The sequence below is a fragment of the Mauremys mutica genome, unplaced genomic scaffold, assembly GCF_020497125.1.
Source record: "Mauremys mutica isolate MM-2020 ecotype Southern unplaced genomic scaffold, ASM2049712v1 Super-Scaffold_100095, whole genome shotgun sequence".
Classification (NCBI taxonomy): Eukaryota; Metazoa; Chordata; order Testudines; family Geoemydidae; genus Mauremys; species Mauremys mutica.
In genome coordinates, this window is record NW_025423264.1 from 244,427 (window position 1) to 256,423 (window position 11,997).

The 11,997-nt window shown below is 57.7% G+C and overlaps 2 non-coding genes across 2 annotated transcripts; one reads left to right on the top strand and one right to left on the bottom strand.

The window, feature by feature from the left end:
• Positions 1-7,300: 7,300 nt before the first annotated feature.
• On the top strand, positions 7,301-7,372 carry TRNAD-GUC. Its single transcript has one exon. It is a non-coding gene; the product is annotated as a tRNA-Asp (tRNA).
• A 2,912-nt stretch (positions 7,373-10,284) lies between these two features.
• TRNAI-AAU lies at positions 10,285-10,358 on the bottom strand. Its single transcript has one exon. It is a non-coding gene; the product is annotated as a tRNA-Ile (tRNA).
• Positions 10,359-11,997: the final 1,639 nt, after the last annotated feature.

The following is an 11,997-nucleotide window of genomic DNA, read 5'->3' on the forward strand; positions in this document are numbered from 1 at the left end:
CGAGCTACACAGGGGTTTGATGTTGCTGCTTTCAGTCCTCCGGCTCTGCCGGGATAAGGAACAATTCAGGCTGTCACTGAACTGAAGGAGGAAGATCTTTTGACAGGGAGAGGGACGCCTCCTCTTAAAGGTGTTTGTCTGGCTGGCAGTCCTGGTCCCCAGGTCTCGCCCATGGGGATCCAGCAGTTTTGGGACCAGGTCACTCCCTTGGCCCCACCTGCCGCTCCCAGGCGCTCCCCCTCAGGGGCCATATCAGTGCAGCGGAGCTGAGCAGCATCTGCCTGCTCGCTCCAGTGGCTGCCGGCCCCTCTCCATGGCAGGGCAGGGTGGGGCTGTGCCTCCGCGCGCTGCCCCTGCCTGATCACCCCTGTGGCCAATGGGATGCTGTGGGGGTGATGCCTGGGGGCAGCAGCACACGGAGGCCCCCCAGCCTGCCCCACCTTGGAGCCCCAGGTAAGCGCCACACCCCTGACCCCCTTCCTGAGCCTGCACCCCCACCTCCTCCTCATATACTCACTCCCACCCCCAAACTCCCTCCCAGAGCCTGCACCCCCTCCCTCCCCACCCCCAGCCCCCAAACTCCCTCCCAGACCCTGCACCCCTCCTGAACGCCAATCCCCAGCCCCAACCCAGGGCCTGCACCCTAGACCTCCTCCCCCTACCCAAACTCCCTCCCAGAGCCTTAGGCAGGTGGAGGGTGGAGTTTTGGGGGGCGGGTTCTGGGCAGTATGAGTGACATTATTGGCCCACTGGGAGGACTGGAGGACTGGCACCGGCCCTAAGGTAAATTGAGGTTGAGACCCTGCTTTAAGGGATTGGAGCAATGCTGGAGAGACTGACGGGCAGGGAGCTGGGGAGCTGTGTGTGCCCCAAGGAGAGTTGTTGTTGTGCTCTGGTGACACAGAGCGGGGGTGGGGAGTTTGTAAGCTGTGGTGTTTGTACAGAGATAAAGTTTACTAACCCCCAGGTTAAAAACTGTTCCTGCTCTGGGCTATACAGGACAGTCTCTGTTGAGAGTATAGATCAGTGGGTGAATGTTTCCTTGCAGGGTGATGGGTTCCTAATTCCAATCCAAGTGATTCCCTTAAAAAGCTTTTTCAAATGAAAATCGATTTCCAGACCCATCTCCAGTATGTTCAGGAGTTTGCTGAATGGGGGCAGGAGGCTTGAAATGAATTTAAACACTCAGCATTTTCCTGTGCAAATGAATAAAGACCTAGCAGAGCTGTCCAGCAGCTGAAATCAGTTCCAGTCCTCGGCATCTCTAAGAGGGACACTCGGTAGCTGAGGCATGTGGGACACCTCTGTGGTGAGGACAGGTGAAAAAATGCTGGATTCAATGAAAGCTGAGCCCATAGGAGGGGAAGGTGAACGGCAGCACCACACAGGGTCATAACACTCAGACACGGGGCTTCACTGTCACTGCCCCTGTGTTTTCCATTATTTCTATCCTAAGGAACACACCCTCCCCCTCCCCCTCACATTGTCACACAGAACCTTCTCCCCTTGAGCCCCATCCCACCCCACCCCTCCCCCTCTTCCTCCCCCCCTCATGCCATGGGACACAGCCTCTCGGCGACTCACCCAGATGGGGGCTTGTCTCTGCATCTCCCCAACAGGGGAGCAGAGAGCCGAAAGGGCCAAAGGAAACCAATGGAGCTAGGCAGGGATAGAAAAGACTTCCCCTCCCCTCCCCTCTCAAAAGTCTTGTTAATCTCACCCATGGGACGTTCCAGCACCGGGTGGGTTCAAAGCACCAACCTTCCCCTGAGCAACGGAAGGGGGAACCAGCTCTATCACATGGAAGGAGGCTCCCCGCCTCTGCTGCTGCAATTCATATGGATTTGTTTTAGCTAATGCAACCCCCTCAACCCCTAATCCATCCATGAATCAAAGAGACAAAACTCTCCGTTGGGCACCAGCCATGCAATGGGTTAGTGCACAGAACTTCTAATAGCTGGGCTGAGTAGAGTCATGCTGAGGTTGTGAGTTCAAACCTCATCTGGAGCACTAGTTTCCTTTAAGCAAATGGCTTCTGCCAATCATTTTGCCCTGCAGAAAATACAGTTGCAGCTCAGAAGACACCGAGGTCCCCTTGCTTTACAGAGAGCAGGGCAGATTCCACAGATCTCCCAGGCTCTGCTCTCCACCAGCCGCCTGTGTCAGGAGGGGTCGAACAGAGCCCAGAGCACTGCCCCCGACTCCCCCTCAGTCTTTGCTCCCCAAACCACCTGTGGGCTCACCCTCTTCGCTGTGAGACTCAAACCCTGCCTGGCTTTCTGTATGTTGGGGGTTTTTTGTTGTCTGTCATGTTGATGTGCATGTGGGTCCTGTGTGATTTTTGTGGATGCCATATAGTTTTGTGTGTGGGTGTATGACTTTTGCATGCAGATTGTTTTTTGCTATGTATTCTGGTATGTGGTTTTTGTGCTTTCCTGTTGTGGGCTTTTGCTGTATTTTTTGGTGTGGATTTGTTCTATGTTTTGTGTGGCTTTCCCTTGTGTGTCTATGGCTCTGTGTGCTGGGTGGGTTTGGTTTTTGTTTATGTCTGTGTGGGCCTGTGCAGTCTGTGATGTTCTCTTTCTCTCTGTTTGTCTCTCTGTTTGTATCTTCATGTGTAAATTCACTGGAACATTTCAAACTCTCCACAGCTTTGCCAATTTTCACCAGGAATTTTACTCATTAACAAATTCTCACTTGTTCCCTACCAGTTGGTGACCATCGCCCCAGGGGCCTGTCAGTCTCCAGGTCCTGATTTCCCATTGGCCCTTCCCCCTTCTATTGGGACTGGGAACTAGCCAACCAAAAAACCCCACTCAGTTTTAGTAAAGGGCCAACAGTCCCTTACACAAGCTGGGCCTGTGAGGGAGGGAGAGCTCAGTGGTTTGAGTATTGGCCTGCTAAACCCAGGTGTGTGAGCTCAGTCCTTGAGAGGGCCATGTAGGGATCTAGGATATCAATTTGTCTGTGGATTGGCCCTGCTTTGAGTAGGGGGTTGGACTAGATACCTCCTGAGGTTTCTTTCAACCCTGGTATTCTATGATAGGGTCACCAATGTTCAGAGAAACTAGCACAGGCTGGGCCCATGGCGTAATGGTTGGCATGCTGAAATCTGAGTTCAAATCTGAGTGAGACGTTGTGGTAAATCCCTGGAGATCCAAGTGCTTTCCTGTCTCCAGCTGTATAAGAATGAGTTGTTTACCTTGTGCTGAGTGACTCATACCCACTGGAGCCAGGTCTTTGGTTGGAATGGGGTCTAGAATTGGCTATGGTTTGACTGGGTGTTTGGGATTTTTGATGCCCACACGTTTGGCCCTTGTGCTTTCTACCACACTTTTTCTCTTGCCCACATGGCGCTTGAAGAAAGGGGTGTCAGGGTCAGGTTTCATAGTCAGGAAAAGGCAGGAGGGAGGAAGAGTCCCAGGCTGGAGCCCAGCACCTCTCCTCCTCTGGGCACCTAGGACAGAGGCGGCTGGTGCTGACAGCTCCAAGGGACGGCTTAAAAGCCACAGAGCAACCAAGGGCAGGGCAAGAGGAGGGGAGAACCATGCCTATGCGTGGCCAGCAGACAGCCACAGAGACACCCAGCCAGGCTGCTCCCTGCTCCCTGGCATGCCGAACACCCACTGAAAACCACCCACAGCCAGCTGCTGCTGCTTTGTGGCCAACATCAGAAGATGGTAGGAAAGCAGGGCCAGCCCCCCTGGTGGGGCCTCTGACCGTTCCCACTCACGGTGCTCACTTTGGCAGTGGGGCAGGAGATTTTACCCCAAGAGGCTTTTCCCCAGCTGGCGAGAAGCAGAGAAACACCCAGGCTCCCAAGGTGCTATTTAGCAAGTACCCTCCAGCACAGGGACAGGTGCACACTTGGAAGAGGGAAACTGCTCCACACTCTAGCCCGGGCAGCTGCCCATTTTCTTTGGCAAGTCAGGAATGGCAAAGGTGAGACTGGAAGCACCTGGGGCTCATGCCCCAGCCTTTGTGACACCCAACCCCCAACTCCTTCCCGGGGCTCTAGCTGAAGCCAGAGCATTGGCCTGAGCGGCCAAGAAGAGGTTCCAGCCCTGAAGGGAGCAGGACTTTCAGCACAAAGGTAAAACTACACCAACACAGCCATGAAGAGACTTGAATCCTCAATCGCCTGATCCAAAGTCAGACAACTTATCCATTAGGCCATGTGGTCACAGGAACAAAACCTTTCCAAGTACTTATTTGGAAAAGGCAGACACTGTGTTTCTCAGGTCCTCTACTGAATGGGGCCGAGACTCTCTGGGCACAAGAAGTCGAGTTCCCAGCGAGATGTGAGACAATTCTCTGGAGCCAGGTACAGGACTTTGGCAGGGAGGCTCAGGCATGAGGGATTGGGGTGCAGTGGACAGACCAGCTGTCTAGGTGCTTAGATTTGGTCTCACTGAGGAGAAGGAGGAATCCTGCTGATAGGCAGTGGCTGTGGAGAAAAAGTGGGATGTCCAGGCTGCTCCGGTCTCCTTCTTCCAGCTCCTCATCTGGCTGAGCTGCTCCACTGGCCTGGACAAGTCCTCTGCATGCACAGCAAATAGCCCAAGAGCCATTTCTGCCCAAACCTGTGCTGGGGGGTGAGCGTCTGTCTTCCCTGTCCCATGTGCCCTAGAACAGACCTCTAGATTGAGAGAGACAGTCAACAACTATTAAGGCTAAGATTATATAAATGGCGTCACAGAAACTGTGACTTTCAGAGATCTCAGTGACATTTTCCACCTCAGCCCTGGGGCAGCAAGACTGGAGCTGTCGGCCGGTGGGGGCCTCACAGCTATCAGCCACCAGTGTCGGAAGGGGCTCCCACAGGCCCATGCCACCACGGATGGACCCCACAGCTCCCAGCTGCTGTGAGTGGATCCCAGAGCTCCCAGCCACCACATGGGACAGGGGGACCCTGGAGCTCCTAGTGGGGTGACTGGGTTATAAAGTCCGGTCAGCCATGCTGCGGGGCTCAGGCAGGCTGGTCCCTACGTGTCCTAGGGCACCGCACTGTGCCCTGGAAGTGGCCAGTAGGTCCCCCCTGCTGCGCCGCTGACCAGGAGCCACCTGAGGTAAGTCTGCACCCCAACCCCTTGCCCCAGCCCTGAACCCCCCGAAACCCAGAGCCCCCTCTTGCACCCCAGAGCCCTCACCCCTCTGCACTTCAACCTCCTGCCCCAGCCCAGAGCTTCCTCCCACACCTGGAACCCCTCATCCCTGTCCTCACCCCAGAGCCATCACCACATCCTGGACCCCAACCCCCTGTCTCAACTCACAGCCCCCTCCTGCACTGCGAATCCCTCAGCCCCACACTGCAGCCTCCTCCTCCACCCCAAACCCCTCATCTCCCCACAGCTCCCACAGGCAGACCCTGGAGCTCCCAGCAGCCATGGGTGGCCGGGGAGCCCCCACAGCCCCACCCCACTGCCTATGGACCCTGCAGCTCCTACAAGTGAACCCCAGAGCTCCCAGCCGCTGCGGATGGACCCAGGATTTCCCAACAGGCCTTGATGGCGGGAGGACCCCGCAGCCCCACGTCATTGCTAATAGACCCTGCAGCGCCGAAGCCCCTGGAGCTCCCAGCCCCCACAGGCAGGAGAGGGGCCCCCAGCGCTCAGACACCGCAGGCAGAGCAGGTGGCCCCGCAGCTCCCAGCCGCCGCGGGCGGACGCCAGAGCCCCCAGCTGCCATCGGGACCCCGCGGCCCCCGGCCGCCCCGGGCAGGACCCGTCACCCCGCGACCGGCAGAAAACAGCCGCGCCCGGAAGCGCCTCGCGCCCTGTGACCCCCCCGGTGCTGCGGCTTCTCGCCAGGCGGGAGGCGGCGCCGCTGCTGCGGTCTCGGTTCCTCCGCCCGGCAGCGGGACCCGCCCTGCGCGGCCTCGCGCCGCTTCTCGCGGGCGGCGCTGAGCTCTGAGCACACAAGGCCCTGGCAGCTCCGCCCCGCATCGCTGTCAGACAACATCACCAATGGGAGCTGAGCCTGTCAGAAACGTCAGTTGGGGAGGGCCCAATGGGAGACCAGCTTTCAGAGACCCGCCCCACGCAAGGGCCAATGGGAGATCAGCTGTCAAAAACCCCTAGGCAGGCTAGCACCAGCCAACCAGGAACCGCCCCTCATCTCAAGCACCCAAACAGCCCCCCCACCCCCCACCTGTCCTATGCCCCACAGCAGCAGCCAGCACCCGGTGGCTCGTGTCACACCCCACAGCAACCCCCAAAGCAGAGTCTCAATTCCCCTCCCCCACTGCTGCTCTTCCTTAGGTAACAAGAACCTCACCCAAACACCAAAAAAGAAAGGAGACACTTTCTGCTTCCTACAACCAAGCTTCTCCCGCAGCCCCTTCCCCATGTCTGGCCACACGCTCCCAGCTCAGGGTGACCACACACCCCGTCGGGGCAGGCTCTGCTCAGCCCGGCTCCCCACAGCCTGCACTAAACATGTGGGGCCCAACCCCAAAACTTACTCATATTTTACCCCAATGGCCCCAAACTGCCGCTTTTAATATGCAAGTAAGGTGCTGCCACACTCAGGCCACACCCGAGCTCTGCCGTGGAGCCACCCAGCAGAGAACCAGGTGATATTTAAATTAGCCAGGATGCCGCTCAGTCATTTCCCTCTGCTCCCAACAGGTGGCGCCGGAGAGCTCCGAGCTCGCTCAATTCCCTTTCTCGCGTCGGCTTCAGCCCCCGGGTTACAAACGCACCAACCGGGGAGCAGGAGTGTGGGGCTGCTCCAGGGTGACCAGATGTCCCATGTTTAAAGGGACAGGCAGGTCCGGGAGGACTTTTTCTTATATAGGAGCCTATTACCCCCCCACCCCTGTCCCGTTTTCCACAGTTTCTTCAAGGTCACACTATGAGGCTGCTCTGCGGGGATGGACTTGCACACTTGGGAGCCATCAGCCGGATCTGCGTGCCTGGGAAGCTGCGTCCCTCCAGAGGCGCTTGGGAAGCCAAAGGGGCCGTGGGTGAGTTTGTGATGAGGTGAGTGTGAAGTGTGGAAGGGGGAGGGTGGCAAGAGGAGGTTTTGAGAGGAAAAAAGGTGCTGCTGAGCTGGTAGGTGAGGGCAAGGTCCCAGGCGGGTGTTGTGTGAGGAGCTGTGTAGGCCCGGAAAGGCGTCGTGCTGGGCAAGGGCAGGTGAGGAGGGCCAGGGCTTTTCCCAGGGCTGTTGCTGCGGCCAAAGCCTTTGGGAAGCAGAACAGGGCCAGGGGTGTTGTTGCCTGCTGGGGCCCATGTGACGGTGTAGGTGTACGCTGTCGAAGGCTGGTCTGTGGGAGCTGGGTCCACTCACCGTGCCCCTTTCCTCATTAGTATAGTGGTGAGTATCCCCGCCTGTCACGCGGGAGACCGGGGTTCGATTCCCCGATGGGGAGGGTGACCCCTTTTGAAGCGGGGACAAAGAAATCCCTGGCCTGCCCACCACATGCCTTGCGTTCTCCTTCTACGGCCACTTCCCTTCGCACCCCGCACTGATGACTTTCACCTCCAGAGAGACAATTACCTCGCAAGGACACGCTGGCCCTAGCCAAAGCCTCCCCCGGGGCCTGCACGTGGGGGCACGTTTCAGAGCGGCAAAGGGAAATAGGCTGACCAGGGCCATGAGGACAATGGCCCAGACAAACGGGGAGGGACTTGGTCCAGGGGTGGAGGAAGACAGAAAAAGGGACAGGCATGGGATTGGCTTCCTGTCTTTTTTCCTTTGCTCAGCATTTGACCTGTGACTGTAATGGGGAGACTTGAAAAAGACCTGTGGCCGCCGGCGAGGTAGGTGGCCGCCCCGAGAGCGCAGAGCTGAGCATTTTCTGCTGGGCTGCTGCCTGCTCACCCAGCCCCTGGCCGTGATCGTATAGTGGTTAGTACTCTGCGCCGTGGCCGCAGCAACCTCGGTTCGAATCCGGGTCACGGCATTAATTTTTGGTGGGGAGGGGCTATCCTGCAGCACGCCTCGTGGCTCTGTATGATGGCGTCCGTTTGCAAAGAGAGCCACCAGCCGGTCCTTAGTTTCTGCTTGGTAAAGGCAAGTCAGTGGGGTCCATCCGTCAGAAAAAGAGTCCCAGGACTTCTTGCTGGGCGCCAGGGTCCAAAAGCAGCGCATTCCCTCCTGGAAAGGGCTGTGTTTCGAATGTCCATCCAGTGCGCGTTGAAGGGAAGGATCTGCGTGCCTGGGAAGCTGCGTCCTGCCAGAGGCGCTTGAGAAGCCAAAGGGGCCGTGGGTGAGTTTGTGATGAGGTGAGTGTGAAGTGTGGAAGGGGGAGGGTGTCAAGAGGAGGTTTTGAGAGGAAAAAAGGTGCTGCTGAGCTGGTAGGTGAGGGCAAGGTCCCAGGCGGGTGTTGTGTGAGGAGCTGTGTAGGCCCGAAAAGGCGTGGTGCTGGGCAAGGGCAGGTGAGGAGGGCCAGGGCTTTTCCCAGGGCTGTTGCTGCGGCCAAAGCCTTTGGGAAGCAGAAGAGGGCCAGGGGTGCTGTTGCCTGCTGGGGCCCATGCGACGGTGTAGGTGTACGCTGTCGAAGGCTGGTCTGTGGGAGCTGGGTCCACTCACCGTGCCCCTTTCCTCGTTAGTATAGTGGTGAGTATCCCCGCCTGTCACGCGGGAGACCGGGGTTTGATTCGCTGGCGGGGAGGGTGACCTCTGTTCAAGGGGGGAACAAAAAAATCCCTGGCTTGCCCACCCCATGCCTTCCATTCTCCTTCTACGGCCACTTCCCTTCACACCCCGCACTGATGACTTTCACCTCCAGAGAGACAATTACCTCGCAATGACACGCTGGCCCTAGCCAAAGCCTCTCCCTGGCCTTCCGGGCCCAGCTTCGGGGCCTGTACGTGGGGGCACGTTTCAGAGCGGCAAAGGGAAATAGGCTGGCCAGGGGCATGAGGACAATGGCCCAGACAAACGGGGAGGGACTTGGTCCAGGGGTGGAGGAAGACAGAAAAAGGGACAGGCATGGGATTGGCTTCCTGTCTTTTTTCCTTTGCTCAGCATTTGACCTGGGACTGTAATGGGGAGACTTGAGAAAGACCTGTGGCCGCCGGCGAGGTAGGTGGCCGCCCCGAGAGCACAGAGCTGAGCATTTTCCAGTGTGCTGCTTCCTGTACCCCCAGCGCCTGGCCGTGATCGTATAGTGGTTAGTACTCTGCGCCGTGGCCGCAGCAACCTCGGTTCGAATCCGGGTCATGGCATTGCTTTTTGGTGGGGAGGGGCTATCCTGAAGCACGCCTCGTGGTTTTTCCATCCTGGTGTTACAGAGATAGTGTACTTTCTTTCTTTCTTTTAATAAAATCCTTTTCTGTTTAGAACCTGATTGATTTCTTCCCTTGTTTGGATTTTCAGAGGAAGTGGAGGGGGAAAAGTGAATCCCTCTTTGTTTGATTCAAGGAGTTTGAATCAAGGTATCTTTCCCAACAACTAGGAGAGGGGGAAGAAGGTGGGGGAATGGTTTATTTCCCTTAGGGTTACGAGTCAAGGAGTTTGGATCTGTGTTCCCCAGGGAAGGGTGGGGGAACAGGGCGTGTGCTAGACACTGGAACTTCTAGAGGGTGGCAGCTTTACCAGATCTAAACTAGGATTTAAGTTGAGAGGGGCCCATGCAGGTCCCCATCTTGTGGATGCTAAAGTTCGAAGTGGGGAATAAACATATGACGGGGCGATGCCCGCATTCTCCCAGCCTGTCGACTAAGGGCTCCTGATGAGCGTGGTGGACGGGAAATTCGGCCATCTGACTTTTGGCCTTGCTGCCCGTAGCGGTCAGGCCGAAAAATCAAAAGCCATCCTCCCCAGGCCCACAGCCACCCAGGGGCTCCTCTGCACCATCTGGCCTCCACGAGTGCCGCACTCTGACCAGCTGAACCAGGCAAGCCACGGGAAACTTCTCAAGGTCTTCCCCTGGTGTGGGCTTGGATGCGAAAAGCACCTGGCCGTTCATCAGCTGTTGCAAGAAGTGTGCAGAGTAGGAGTAGCGATGGGGCTGTAGCTTTCCACAGCATCTCAATTTTGGCAGCTTTCCATTCCCCTTTTCTGTGTAATGTCCCTCCCATTGAGCGGGCAGCTCAAGCCTGGCCTCCTATGAGCCTGGAAGGCAGCCGGCCGGGCTCACCCGTCTCCAAGTTCCTTTCAGGCAGCAGGTGGAGCGAGGAGCCCAGGGAGGGGAGCCCAAGGAGGTGTCAGGAGCTTGGTCCCGCACGGCGCCTGCGCCCAGCAGGGCTCTTGCCCGCTCCAGGCCCACCTGGTTTTGGCCTCTGCCACCCCTAGCAGTCAGCCAAAAGAGCAGAAGCCACCCTCTCCCTCCCAGAGTGGCCAACATGGGGCTTGAACCCATGACCTTGGCATTATTAGCACCACGCTCTAACCAACTGAGCTAGCCGGCCAACAGCAAGCCCTCCCTTGCCTGACCCTTTTGCAAGGAGTCACTGGCTGGCGCGGGGAATGATGTGGCCTCCATTATCGAATGGATGGATCGAGACGCCTCTTACCAAGGTAGGGGAATTCGCTCAAGTGGTAGAGCGCTCGCTTTGCATGCAAGAGGCAGCAAGATCAATGCCCGCATTCTCCAGCGGCAAGACAGCCCCAGGACCTTCTCTTGCCCTTCTTTTAGAAGCCATGGACAGTCAGCCGGCTCAGCTCCTCCAGTGGCCTCCATCCCTCTCCCCGCTTGGCCTCCCAGAAAGCCAGCCCTTGCGGAGCACAAAGCTCTTCCTCCCCGTCCCTTCTCCCCCTTGCGCTGACTGGGAGGCTGGAGACAGCTGGGGGAAGTTAGCTCAAATGGAAGAGCAGGGGAGAAGTAGTCAGACCCAGACACACATTCTCCAGCCTGCTCTGCTCTGCTTTGCTCTGCTGGGCTGCGCTCTAGTGGGTGACCTGCACCTTTTTTTCTGAGCTCTCACTGGAGCACAATCCCTTTCCTCCTCCCTCCCTGCTAGTCTACGCCAAGCTCATTGGCCGGGAGGGAGAGCCACTCAAATACAGAATTACTCACATCCCAGGGGTCCATGAAGGGAATGAGGAGATGAGCGGGGTGGCACGCGATACCCGCTCAGCTGAGACCGTGAGACCTCACAGCCTCCTGATCTCAGGCAGCATGGCAGCCGTGGAGCAGAGCAGAGCACGCAGACAGCTTGGAGACAGCCAAAGCGGGGAAGGGCTGCGTTGGTCTGGAAGAGGGAGTCGGTGGCTGTCTATCCTGGTGGAGGCAGGGTCGCTTTGCTGTATGCTGGGCCAGGGGCCAGGGAGTCTGCTAGAGTTGCTGAGCTGGGCCTGCTCCGGGCTTTTCTTGGGTTAGAGGAAAGTGGTGAAGATAGGAACGGCCCTCCTGGGTGAGACCGATGGTCCATCTAGGCCACTATCCCGTCTTCTGACAGTAACCGATGCCAGGCGCTTCAGAGGCAATGGCCAGAGCAGGCAATCGTCAAGTGATCTATCCCTGCGTTGTCTTCTGAAGTTTGGTGCTTGTTTCAGGGGCTAACTCTCAGCCCAGACACACTCCAGGGAGGGAGCGTTGGTGTTTGTGCCGAGGAGCGTGGCTGGGACTCGGACCCCCTTCCCCAGCTCTGGGTAGCGCCCCGCCCCCATTTCAGGCTGTGTTCTGCTTAAGGCCACAGAGCCCTTGCCTTTTTTTGCCCGGTGCCTGAGAGTCAGGCCAGCTGCAGGGAATTAGCTCAAGCGGCAGAGCGCTCGCTTTGCATGCGAGAGGTAGTGGGGGACGCTGCCTGCATTCTCCGAGCCTGTCGACTAAGGGCTCCTGATGAGCGTGGTGGACGGGAGAGTCGGCCATCTGACTTTTGGCCTTGCTGCCTGTAGCAGTCAAGCCGAAAAATCAAAAGCCATCCTCCCCAGGCCCACAGCCACCCAGGGGCTCCTCTGCACCATCTTGCATGAGCCGGTGGAAGTGGAGCCTGGAACTGAGCTGATGCGCTGAGGGTTATTTGCACTGTGCGCTTCACATGGAGGTGAAAACACGGGGCACAGATCTTTGAGCACAACCCTCATCCTGAGGAATGGTGGCGGGGG